The 12590-nt window shown below is 38.9% G+C and overlaps 1 protein-coding gene across 7 annotated transcripts in view; it reads left to right on the top strand.

The window, feature by feature from the left end:
• Positions 1 to 12590, top strand: part of OSBPL1A (oxysterol binding protein like 1A) — a 210833-nt gene that overhangs the window by 96256 nt on the left and 101987 nt on the right. The window contains exon 1 of one of the 7 annotated variants that reach the window (XM_019741220.2): positions 1133 to 1711. The exons of 4 other annotated variants lie outside the window; for them this stretch is intronic. The gene's annotated coding sequence lies outside the window, so the exon portion shown is untranslated. Of the gene's footprint in view, positions 1 to 1132; positions 1712 to 1829; positions 2009 to 12590 lie in introns of those variants that run through there. 2 more of the 7 variants (XM_019741219.3, XM_074340216.1) reach the window with 2 other exon arrangements.

The raw sequence follows: 12590 nt of genomic DNA, 5'->3' as shown, positions 1-12590 counted from the left end.
AAGCAACTGTATCTTAGTTATTTTTGTAAGATCTGTGTCTAGCATTGTACTTGGCATGTAGTAGACAGTTAATAAATATTTGGATAAGTGAATAATGATTGTACAAAGGAAAGAATAGAAGCTTTTGGGTCAGACCAATCAAGATCTAAAGTCTGCTTTCTTGACCTTGAACAAATGAATATGTTCAGGAATTCCATTTCCAGAATACAAATGAGCTATTTTATGTGTACTCACTCAGTACAGTGCCTGGCACATTTTAGGTGACCTGTAAATTGCCTTCTAAAACAAAGTAGCCTATGCTGTGCATTGTTTTGTTTTTGCTTCCTAGTACTACTTTGTAAACTGAATTCATTCTCTAATTTTCAGGGCCTTGGGAGAAAGATTCTGTAGCAAGGGCTCCTTGTACTGCCAAAATAAGAATTTTTGAAATATAATACTATTTAGTTATCAATTTAGAATGAAAAAAAGAAAAAAGAAAGCAAACTGGCTTTTCAAAGACACCATGAAGCCTCACTGACACTAATTCCAAATTTTCTGAGTATGACATTGTGTTATATTCTACACATTCTACATCTGTAGTGCAAATACAGCCACCGCTGTTGGAACGGTGAGATTACCCTAGGATCTTGTCAAAGAAGTAATCAATTTTGTTCGGTATTACTCTTCCCTAAAGTTTGAGGACAGATTTATGCATGTTAGAAAGGTTTAAAATTACTGTTGGAACAAAAAGTCTGACCTCCCCCCACCCCCAGCCTCATAGTTAACCAGAATTTTCATTAGCTTGAACGTCCCACTCAAGTGTAGTATTTATGTGGTAGGTTTTCCTGTCCTTTGGGCCCTTCAAGCCTGGCTGGAATGAGAAACCATCTATTTCCTCTTAAGTAGGTTTCACATTAGTGGGATTAATATCGTTGTTTTTCCTAATTGTTCAAATGGTAGCCCAGGAAGCATATAAAAAATAAATATGTGAAGACCAGCTCTGTCCTTGTTTGGAATTGGAAACATTAACACTTCAGTGTAAGCCTGAGTGTCAGTTATGTTCGACATGGAAGACTCCAGAAGAGGATTTCTTTGCTTTTCCCCAGGGGCGTGCTGGCCATTTAAAAGTTGTCAGGGCAGTCATCTCCAGCAGAGGGCTTGCGCACACAGCCCACTCTAGGACCTTGCAGGCGCCTCCGCGGGATGCACGCAGAGCATGAGTGGCAGTTTCCTGACTTCCTTCCCCGAAAATTCCGGGCCAGCAGTCCTGTATCTTGCTCTAAGAGGCAGAGTGCAGGCTCTCGCCGCCCCGTAGCAGGTTCCTACCTGCGCCTCTAGGCGACGCAGAGGGGAGGGCGAAGGAGGAGGGACTGGACGACGACAGCAGCACCGCAAGCCGCCAGCTGCCCGCCATCCCTGTGCCGCTTGCACGCACTGTCCCCAGCGAGCCCTGGAGGGCGGCTCTGTGGCCCAGAAGCACAGCGGGGACCTCTGGGGGCCCGGGAGTTCTGGGCCGCGGGCGGGCGGGCCGCGCCTCTGCTCGACCTCGCTGGAGCCGGGGGTGGGCCGCACGGCGCAGAGGTGACTTAGGGAGACCTTGTGGTGCCGCCCTGGGTCGCGCCTCCTGGCTCGGCTGGAGGGGAGGTGGAGGAACAGGCCGAGCGCATTTGTGCTGGAGCTGGCGGAGAAGCGCAGGGTGGAGCGCGAGCTGGGATCCCCAGATTTGGCTCAGGTGTGTTGGGTGTGTGTGCTTGCTGGGGGCTTTACTGGATCAGCCTTGGGACAACAGAGAACCTTGGGGAGTGAAGAGGGCAGGGCAGCCAGACGAGATCGAGGGATGTGAGTAGATCCAAGAATAGTTGGACGGGTGTGTACAGAGCGGACTGCAGCCGTGGGCGTGTGGGGAGGGGTACGGAAAGCTGGGAGACCCTACCCGGCTCTGGGGTCTTCCTGCCGGCCCTACGTTTGCATCGGGTTCCCACAGGAAGAGCCCCTGGGAGAAAAGCCCGTGGACTAATATTTTTTAAAGGTAAATATTGGTAGTAGGTCAAGTGGGGCCGGAGTGGGAGGGGAAAGGCAGTGAAAGACATTATTGTCCTAAATAACCTTCCAAGTTAGTGATTTTTTGCATGTCTGTGCCCTGACTGACATTGAGATGAACTTAACCATCTGCTGTTCAGAGGCCACTAAAATTCCAAGAAAACGAGGAAAAATGCATGAGTGGATTGAAGAGAGAAAGGGCAGTTACACTGGGGCTGGGGAGTGGGGAGGTGGCTTTCAACTTTGTTTTGGTTAAGGATTTTTGATTACTCATAGGCTTTCTTTGTAGCCTAAACGAGAGGAGAATCACGTTCCCTAGCGTTCAGACATGTGGCTAGTGTTTTGTGTTTTCTGTTGTGCTGGTGTTTTTCTGGATTTGGGGGGGGGGGGGGGGGGGGAGATACCAGGGAAGAGCTTAGCACAGTTTTGAGTTATGAAAGCTTTTAAAAGTTGCTTAATTTGAATTAGGTTCAAAGACAGAATGAAAGCATTTCATTTTGAAAACATAGCATTGCTTAGCGGGAATCTTTTTCAAAAGAGAAAAATGCTTAAAATGCGTGTTGGTGGAGTAATGTGTAGGCTAGAATTTGGGAATCTTAAATGTAAGTTTTCATTTCAGTTTGAGGACTCACCAGAGTTAATCTCTGATCCAAATAATGTTTGATTTCAGTCCTGAAGCTGATGACTTTGGCAAGGTAGCTGTTTAGATTGAGTAGATATTTAATCTGAACATGAAGACCAGAAAGCTATTTCAGCCTTTGTCCCAGTACTAGGTACGTTTACTAGACTCTGGGATCTTAAAGGAATTTGTATCACTGTGAATATAATTGCAAGACTCTAGTCTCCCCTCTTTAGAAGCTCTTTAAAGGTTAATTTTGGGGAATTTCATGGATGGAGAAAGTGACCCACATCTCTCTACTCTCAGTTGTGCACCTGCAGAATTAGGGAAAATTAAAAAGCTTATTAGATGTTCTATATTAAAAGTAAATCTAACATTCAAGGTAGTATATATAGTTCAAGTGCTTTTTAAATATTGTCCACAGAATCATTGATAACATGATTATGCAATGCTATGCTGTGCTCTATATACAATGTATGACATTTGCCATTTAGACAGCTTTTATAAACGTATCGTTAGTATTTCTGGCATTCATATACGTAATTGTGTTTATCAGCTCCATGAGGATTATAAGAAAACGTTAATTACTTTAAAAATTGGAAATTTAGAATTTTTACTTGGTCTACATTATTGAACATATAGTCCTAATTTTTAGCTTGTTGCACATGTAATCCAGAAACACACTGCTACAAATTAATTTTGGAAGCAGCTAGGACTTAGTTAAACATAAAGATGAAGTTTATGTAAAATGAAGATGGTTTTCATTTTGATAACTTGTGGAGTTTTGAACAAAATTACATAAGGTTTTTATTAGTAACATGAAGAGAGAGAGAGACAGAGACAGAGAGAGTGTGAGTGTGTGCGTGTGTGTGTGTGTGTGTGTGTGTGTGTGTGTGGCTTATCATGCTTGATATGAATGACCCAAGATTTATCCTGATAAGTTTTTGTATCTCAGAATGATACCAAGACTAGCCTGCATGCAATTGTTTATCTTGTTCCCCTACCGTATTCCTATTAGAGAGTGCAGTGCCTGCCTTAGACCCTATATGATGAATTTTGAATGAGTTATAGGCACATATAATTTTACTCTCATGTTAACTTCAGAATGTTAAGGATATAATTCAATACATTTCTATAATTCCACCATAGGCTTGATATCTATTCCTTTATATAGTATTTCATATAGTATACTTTATGTAATATTTGTGTAAAAATTTTTTCTCAATTCAATAAATATTTACAGAATGTTTATCTTGTCAGATACTGCTATGTCAGTCTGTCATCATAAAACTTAAGAGTTTACCAAAGGAGCCAAATGACTAAAAAGCTCCTTAGAAAAGGCACACCATATCCAGAGGGAACAGAAAGGATGAATTCTAGCAAATAGTTCTTTAAGACTGGAACAGAGGGTGGGAAAACCAAGGCTAGATGAGTAGAAGCAGGATCTTCTTGGAAGACATGGTAAATTAGGCCTAAAGAGTTTGAATCTTAATTTGGGCAGTTAAAATCACTGAAAGATTTAATCTGGGAGAGATTTAATCAGATTTGCTCTTTATGAGAAGCATTAGAGGGCAGGCCTTGAAAGCAGGGAGACCAGGTACAGGAATTCAAGAGAGATAATCAGCATTTTAACCAAGTTGGTGGCAGTAGAAAAGGAAAGGAAGATACAGAGCAGAGAGAGACTTCAAAAATAAATGACATGTCGGTATTATTATCTCTTGAATTCCTACATGGTGGCCCTGCTTTCAAGGCCTGTCCTCTAATCCTTCTCATAAGGAGCAAAGCTGATTAAATCTCTCCCGTGATTAAAATCTTTCAGTGATTTTAACTGCCCAGATTAAGATTCAAACTCTTTAACCTGAAACTAATAAAAAAGTAAAAAAAAAAAAAGAATTACCTTAATGATAAGAAAAGGACATAAATAAGAGCTGATAATGTTAATAGATTGACTATGAGGAATGAGGGAGAAGGTGGAGTCATAGATGACTCCCAGGGTTAGGGCATAAGTCACTGTAATAAAGGGAATAGGGGAGGAAGAGTTCCCCTTTGGGCATGATGACATCCCAGTAAGACTGTCCTTACTTGTCCAGTAAAAATTTGGGCCTCATTAGTGTTGAGAGTCACCTGAATAAACATGGTGATGGAGGCTGAAGGAGTAAATAATATCACCTAGGAGAAGTGTAGCTTGAAAGAGTTGAAAATGAAAAGGTTGCATACCTTTTTAGAAAGGGAGCCAGTGGCGAGCACAGAGAAAAAGCAGCCAGAGAGGCAAGAGAAGAGGCAGAAGAGGGGAGGCCAGGGGAGACAAGCGGTTCAAGAAGGTGAGATAACAGCTGAAACGTGTCCCTTAGATTTGGTAGCCAGGTGGTCATTGCAGTCCTTGAGGGATGTTTTAGAAGCATGACACAGGAAGAAGCCAGATGGCAGCAAGGAGAGGAGGAGTAAATGGGAAGTAAGAAAGTAGAAATAATGAAGCTAGACTGTGATTCCATCTCTGTAGACAGTCATAATCCCGTGCTTCCCCGAAAATAAGACCTAGCCGGACAATCAGCTGTAATGCGTCTTTTGGAGCAAATATTAATAAAAGACCCGGTCTTATTTTGTTATAAGACCGGGTCTTATATAATATAACATAAGACCGGGTCTTATTTTACTATAAGACGAGTTATACTATACTATACTATACTATACTATACTATACTATACTATACTACTGGGTCTTGTATTAATTTTTGCAAAAGACACATTAGAACTGATTATCTGGCTAGGTCTTATTTTTGGGGAAACACGGTCTATGACTAATTACAGTTTTGTTCCTTTCTTTCATTCCTCATATCTCTTAGTTATTTATTTTTCTGGCTACTCATGGAAGTGTGGTGACCAGGCTAGGGGTTTCAGGACATTGTTGATTAGAAGCTGAGATGGTGGCAGTCAGTGTTCATCCCTGATTTTTAGGAAAGGCGTGCTTCTAACTTCTAATGATTCACTGTCAAGAATGATACTTCACAAATACCATTTATCAGACTTCCCTTGCGTTCTTATATTGTTGAACTTCTTAATGTTTATCATGAGAGGGGTATTGACTTTTATCAAATGTTCTTTCTGCATCTATTAAGAAAGATAATCATAAGGTTTTTAAAAATTTTGTTAAGGTGGCAAATGATATTTTTAGACTTTTTTTCTTGTAATAAACCATACTATGTACCTGGAGTAAGCCTATTTTGGTCATGATGCATTATGCTTAACATTCTCCTAGATTTGGTTACTTTTGGGTTTTATCATCTGTTTATGAGTGAGATTGGCTTGTAATTTCTTTTTGTTCTGTCTTCATCAGGATTTAGTATCAAGGTTACCCTGGTCTCATAAAATGAGTTCTGGGAGTATTCCTCTTTCGCTCTTCTCTGGAAGAGCTTGTATAAAATTGAAATGGTCTGTTCCTTGAAAATTTAGTAGAACTTGCTTATAAAACCATCTTATTTTATGAGTTTTTAAAAAATTGCTAGTTAGATGTATTTAATGGTTATAGGAGTATTTTAGTTTTCTGTTTCTTATTGGATCAGCTTTGACAAGTTATATTTCTAGGAATTTATTCTTTGCATTTAAGTTTTGAAATTTATTATGATAAAGATGTTCATAATATTTTATTGTCTTTTTAATTTATGTTGAATCTGTAATTATTCCTTTTCCTAATTTTTTCCATTTTCTTTTTCCCAATATTCATTTGGATATTTCCAAATAAATTTTTTCTCTTTTAAAGATCAGCCCCATTAAGGCTTTCTCTATTTGATTATTTTTTTTGAAGAACTGCCTTTAGCTTTTTATTTCATCTTTTCCTTTTAAATTAATTTTTATTATCTCTATCATTTTTCTTTGAGTTCATTTTTCCCTGGGGTCTGTACTTTTTTTATTCGTTGTCTCTTAAAAGAGAATAATTTGTTCAAAATTTGTTATGTTTCAGATTTCACATTGTATATTTCTCAGTTCTAGTATCACTGCTTACTTTAACTAATAGACTTTAGTAATGTATTTCCCAGACTGCATCTTTCCAGACTGAGGAATGCTAATGTATGTAGTGTAGAATACTGCCCTCCCAATATTTAAAATACCTAAACTTTTGGAAGGTCTTAACTACGTACATATTTTTTCTCTTACCCAACTCTTTCCTTTTTTCATTGCTTGGCATTTATCTCCTTTCTTCTTTTCTCACCTTGCTGCTCACCTTTTTCCTCTTTTTCCCTCACCCCTCACTTCTTTTCTATCCCTTAATACTTTGGGTGTTGTCTTCATTCACTTGCCTCCTTCCTCCACTTTTTTCTTCTGTCATCTCCAGTTTTCTATCCCCCACCCCCCAAGACTTGGAGGATTTTTTCCATTATCTGCTCAACATATTTTATCTTGTTCTTTCCTTCTCAACACCTTGGCTCCAGCGCCAGAGAGGAAAAAGTGGATAAGCTTATTTTCCTGAGATGCTCAAAGGTTCACCATTATACCATGTGATCTTTGTTATTCCTTATATAATCCAACTCATGACAAAGTCAGGGAGAGCATGGAAGGCCTCTGAAGAAAGCATAGATGGTAGAATATAAACCTGCTGTAGTTTGGAGTCCTGAGGTTGGGGCTCCAGTATTAGTCACCTTTTTCTTGCTATACGAGTATAACTCTGGTCAGTTTACTCCAAGGCCTCACATTCCTCCTGTGTGACACAGGGTTATTAACGTAGACCCCCCCTCTCTCTCCTTTATGAGTTGCTGTGAGACTCAAATGAGTTAAGAATAAATCCATCGGTTTATGTAAGATACTCTTCCCATGCTTTATTTTCAGAAAAATATCTTGAAAGGATTTTGTGTTCAATTCAGGGACAGAGAAGTGAAGAGTGGTTTGTGGCATGGGGTGTTGGATCATAAAAGCCCTGATGGGAAGCAGTAGGTGGTGATCAGAATGACAAGAGGCACAGGAGTTCTGCTCAGCAGTTGAGAGGATCAGGAAAGTGTCTGTCCTCTGGTACAAGGGAGCCCATAACGTCCCAGGCTGGAGACGTGTTACATCTGGTGGCTGGATCCTAGCCTGTAGTGACATCATCTGTTCCTGTAGCTAATATTTATTATTTGCTACATTCAGGACACCCAAGCCTCTTTGAGCTTACTTGAGAAAGTAAGCTCACTTCTAATAATGTTTCTATGGGAGAGATTTATTTGTTCCGGGTTCTAAACAACTGAATTAAAAAGGAAGCTTGTGACTAATTCTCCTTAGTAATATCTCTTCCTTGTGATAGAAGTGATTTAATTTTGAATATTTTCTTCACTTACTTTTATTTTACTTTGTGTTATGGATTAGTTGTTCAAAATCCCCAGATCATGGACTCAATCTTAGATTGTAGAGCATCCTGTCTGGTGATTTTCAAAGGTTTTATTGGGGAGTAAGGTGGATGCCAGTACATAAGACAGATGGAAGTGAAGGCACCTCCATAAAACACAGTTTGATATGATTGATATAATTGATCTGTTCTCCTTTATTTTACAGATGAGAAGAGCAGGGCCTGGGGAGAGAGTCAGCTACTTCTTCAAGTTTATGTAGCTAGGAGGGAGGGCCACTTAGAGCTAAATGCAGCATTCTGCCTCCAAATTTAGTGCTGAAGAACAACCCCATCGTGTCACATACGAGTATGGCTTGAATTAGGAAAATTCATCCATTAGAGAAGATAGTCCGCCTTGATTCAAGGCTGATGTGGCCATATATAAGATAATTTTCAGTTTAACAAAAGGATACCAACTTTAGAAATAAGCAGATGGCCAAGAATATGGCAGTGTCTTCAGGTTTTGCACAGAATACCTGTATTCCAGGTTCTCAATAGGAAATGTCTGTCTTTTTGTGAAAATTGTGCTTGGTAGAGGTCACATTTTTGGAAGATACAGAATTTCTCCATTTTTTTCTAGGTCTTCTAAATTTTATCTTAAAATTACACTAGACCGTCAGAAAGCTGCAGCCTGGTCTATATTTTCTTGGTTTTCTAAAAAATGACTCTCACTGAGTTGTAAGTTGGAATTAAACCCTCAGTATCTGTTGAGGGGCATTTAAAGAATTAGCTTTAATGACATTACTGATTATTTTGACCTTGAATACACTTCCTCCCTTGTATATTACTCTGAATGAGAAATTAGAGGTAAAGAAGAGGGAGTGTTTTCCCCGAAAGAACTGATATACAGAGGGTGCCAAAAATATATATATATACACACACACACACACACACACATTTTAAGAAAGGAAAAGACTATTAAAATTGTAATACTCAATATATACTGATAACAAAAGGTGAATAAAAGTCATGTGTATACATTTTTTTGGCACCTCCTGGTATACATTTTTTCCTTGTGGACAATTAAAAGGGCATAATTTTGTATCTCACTCTGTTTTGTCCTTTAGAGAATTCAGAGCCAGATTTTATGGCTCGTCCACAGTGGTTGTGTAGGTTCCATCTCTTGTAGGTCCTACCTAGTACCATATCAGAAATTGTTCTCTATTTTCATAGTTATTTTTCTAGTTTTGAAATCACTGGATTTACTGCATTCTCTCGTGAATTAGTTGCATGTGGTTGTGCCCCAGAGTGCATTCAGGTATATGATGATTATATTTTGGGATTTTTCTGTAAGTAATAACAACTAAGTAAATAGTTGTTAAAATGTTAGGAATATATTTGGACTTTATACTATGGTTTTATGTCAAGAGTATATGCATTTTGATACTGACTTTATAATAGATAATTTGAAATTAAAATATATGGTATATGTTACAATGGGAGCTTATTTTTTTCATGATAATGCAAGTCAAACTCAGTATACATTTTAGACCAATATTTGGAAAAAAAATATTTTTATTTGTGGTAAAATACACATAGCATGAAATTTACCATCTTAACCATTTATAAGTGTGTATAGTTCAGTGGCATTAAGTACATTCAGATTGTTGGGCATCCATCACCACCATCCATCTCCAGAACTCTTTTTGTCTTCTTAAACTAAAACTCTGTACCTATTAAAGAGCAATTTCCCATTCTCCTCTCTCCCCCACTCCAGTCCCTGGCAACCACTATTCTACTTTCTGTTTCTGAATTTGGCTATTTTAGGTACCTTACATAAATGGAGTCATACAATATTTGTTTTTTCTGACTGTCTTATTTCACTTAGCATAATGTCTTCAGGTTTCCTCCATGTTATATAGCATGGGTTAGATTTCTTTCCTTTATAAGGCTGAGTAATATTCCATTGTATGTATATATACACCACATTTTGTTATTTCATTCATCCATCACTGGTGCACTTGGGCTGCTTTATCTTTTGGCTGTTGTGAATAATGCTGCTATGAACATGAGTGTGTAAGTATCTCTTTGTGTCTCTGCTTTTAGTTATTTGTAGTGTATATACTCAGAAGTAGAACTGCTGAATCGTATGGTAATTCTGTTTTTAATTTTTTGAGGACCCGCCATACTGTTTTCCACAGTGGCTATACTATTTTACATTCCCACCAGCAGTACATACAAGTGTTCCAGTTTCTCTGTATCCTCACCAATGCTTATTTTCTGGGTTTTCTTTCTTCCTTCCTTCCCTCCCTCCCCCTCCCCCTTCCCTCCTACCCTTTCTTTCTTTCTTTCTTTCTTTCTTTCTTTCTTTCTTTCTTTCTTTCTTTCTTTCTCTCTCTCTCTCTCTCCCCCCCCACCCCCCTTCTCTCTCTCCTTTCTTTCTTTCAATGGTAGCCATCCTGGTGGTAGTGAAGTGTGGAGAAAACAATTTTTTTATAAGTAGAGTTAATCACTTTTTATATCCAAATGTTAACTCCAGGCATACCAAACTATCTCTTTTTACATTGGACCATAATTGCCCTACAGAGCAGTAATTTTCCGTTGTTTCTCAGACCATTCAAAAGTTGCTCCGGTTGAAGTGTGATGGAGGGTGCACAGCTCCAATTCTCTTTAGTTCCTTCTTTTCCCTCAGTTGGATGAAAAAACAACTGCATAAAGCAGGGATGACTCTTGAGGTTTCCATGGATGTAAGAGTTAATTTAAGCCTACATATCTGTATTCTACTTTTATATTTTCTATCCTTCTTTCTGTGCTTTAGATTGGTTACCAGATGTGTTTTGAAGGATAAATGCTTAATTGAAAACAATTTTTTCTTGTCCTTAGAGTTAGCATAGGAAAATGAAGAAATGTTTGAATCACCACAGATATATAAAATATGGGACCAGGAAACTGATATACTTGAGAAAAGTCAAGCCTACCTTCACTTGTACATGGGAACTAATAAAGTAAAATATGTTACTGAAAACCAGGGAATGATTTACCTGAGTGCTAGAATTTGATAGGAAATTTAATATATTCTATAATGAAATTATTATTTGATCTTTAGCCATATTTAGGAGTACAAAATTTCTATAAATCATGGAATCAAAGGAAAAATTTTAAAAATCAGATGGAAACTTGGGGAAAATGTTACCACAAAATTATAAAAGGGATCTTAGAGGCCATCTAATTTTCCTCCATTTGCAAAAATCCTCTCTCCAACTTCCTGCCTCCTAGATGGTCATTTTATGTACTATGTAAACTCGTAGGTAATGTAAACATATAGGTTACGACTTGGAACCTGAATCGCCAAACCTGTGTTTGCGTACCGGCTCTGTCACTTAACTAGTTATATGATCCTAGGCAGGTCATGTAAATTGAATAAGCTTGAGTTTCCTCATCATTAATAATACTACCTCACAGGATTGTGGGAGGGTATGAGATAGAAGGAGCTAGATATTAGCTCCTTCTCTTCCTGCTGCTACTACTGTTATACATGAATTATCTCTTAGGGCCTCCCATTCCATTGCAAGAAAATGTAAATACTAGAAAGTTAAACCTTAGACTAAGGTGAAGTTTTTTCTTTTCTTGTTTTTAAATTCATGATTTCAAGTCTGTGCTCTGCAGCATCACAGAAAAGGTATGTTTCCTCTCTCTGACAATTCCTCTGCTATTTGGATCAACCAGTAAATTCCTTTCCCCAGGCCAGACATGTCCAAATTGCTTCAACTGTTACTATGTCAAGCTTTCCAGATCCTTCCTTTTTCTCAGTCTTCACTGATCCCTCTCAGGTTTTTTTCTCAAAACGTGCCATCCAGAAATGAGTTTAGTGTTCCACATGAAGTTGGCATGCAGAGCATGGCACTTCTCAGTTGGCTTTCCATCCTGCTCAGGGGAAAGAACCTCCGTGGCTACAATGACCTACAAAGACGCCTTGTGGGATGGGCTCTGTTGCCTGCCCTACCTCTCTAACCTGTCCTTTCCTTTCCTGTCACCTGCTCGCTTTGTTTTGAGAATCGTGGCCTCCTATTGTTCTCAAATTCATGAGCCCATTCCTACCTCAGAACTTTTGCTGTTCTGCTGCCCAGAACACACTACTCTCCCAGATGCTTGCCTGGCGCTCTCCTCACCTTTGTCAGTCTTTAATCCAATGGCACCTGATCAGCGAATCCTCTGGTCATTCTATCTCCCAGGACTCCCTTTCCCAGCTTTATTTTTGTCTTTCATACTTCCTATCACCCAGAACTTGAAGTATTTCATTCATTTACTGTTTCTTTCCCTGCAGTAGACTGGAAGTTCTCTGAGTACAGTAATTTTTGTCTGTATAATTTATTCGCTGCTGACACTCTGCAGCCTGGAATGCCTGGCGTGGTGTAGGTGGTTGATGAGTATTTATTGCGTGAAGAACATGGTGAAATGATTGATTCCCCTCTGCTTAGAAGTTGCATCATATTGGGCTTGGGAGGGGCACGTGGGCAGCAGGTCACAGTCATTGGTCAATTTTTTATTTCTTTTTAAAACATCAGAAAAGAAAAGTGTACCTGAAGAAGGAAAAATAAGAAGCCATGTTCACTGTTTGAGAACTTGGGGAATTTTCAGATCACTTTGCTTGCTTAGTCA

Source organism: Rhinolophus sinicus, chromosome 4, assembly GCF_057876585.1.
Source record: "Rhinolophus sinicus isolate RSI-liver-muscle chromosome 4, RSI-T2T, whole genome shotgun sequence".
Lineage (NCBI taxonomy): Eukaryota > Metazoa > Chordata > Mammalia > Chiroptera > Rhinolophidae > Rhinolophus > Rhinolophus sinicus.
This window is presented reverse-complemented; position numbering and strand designations above follow the sequence as displayed.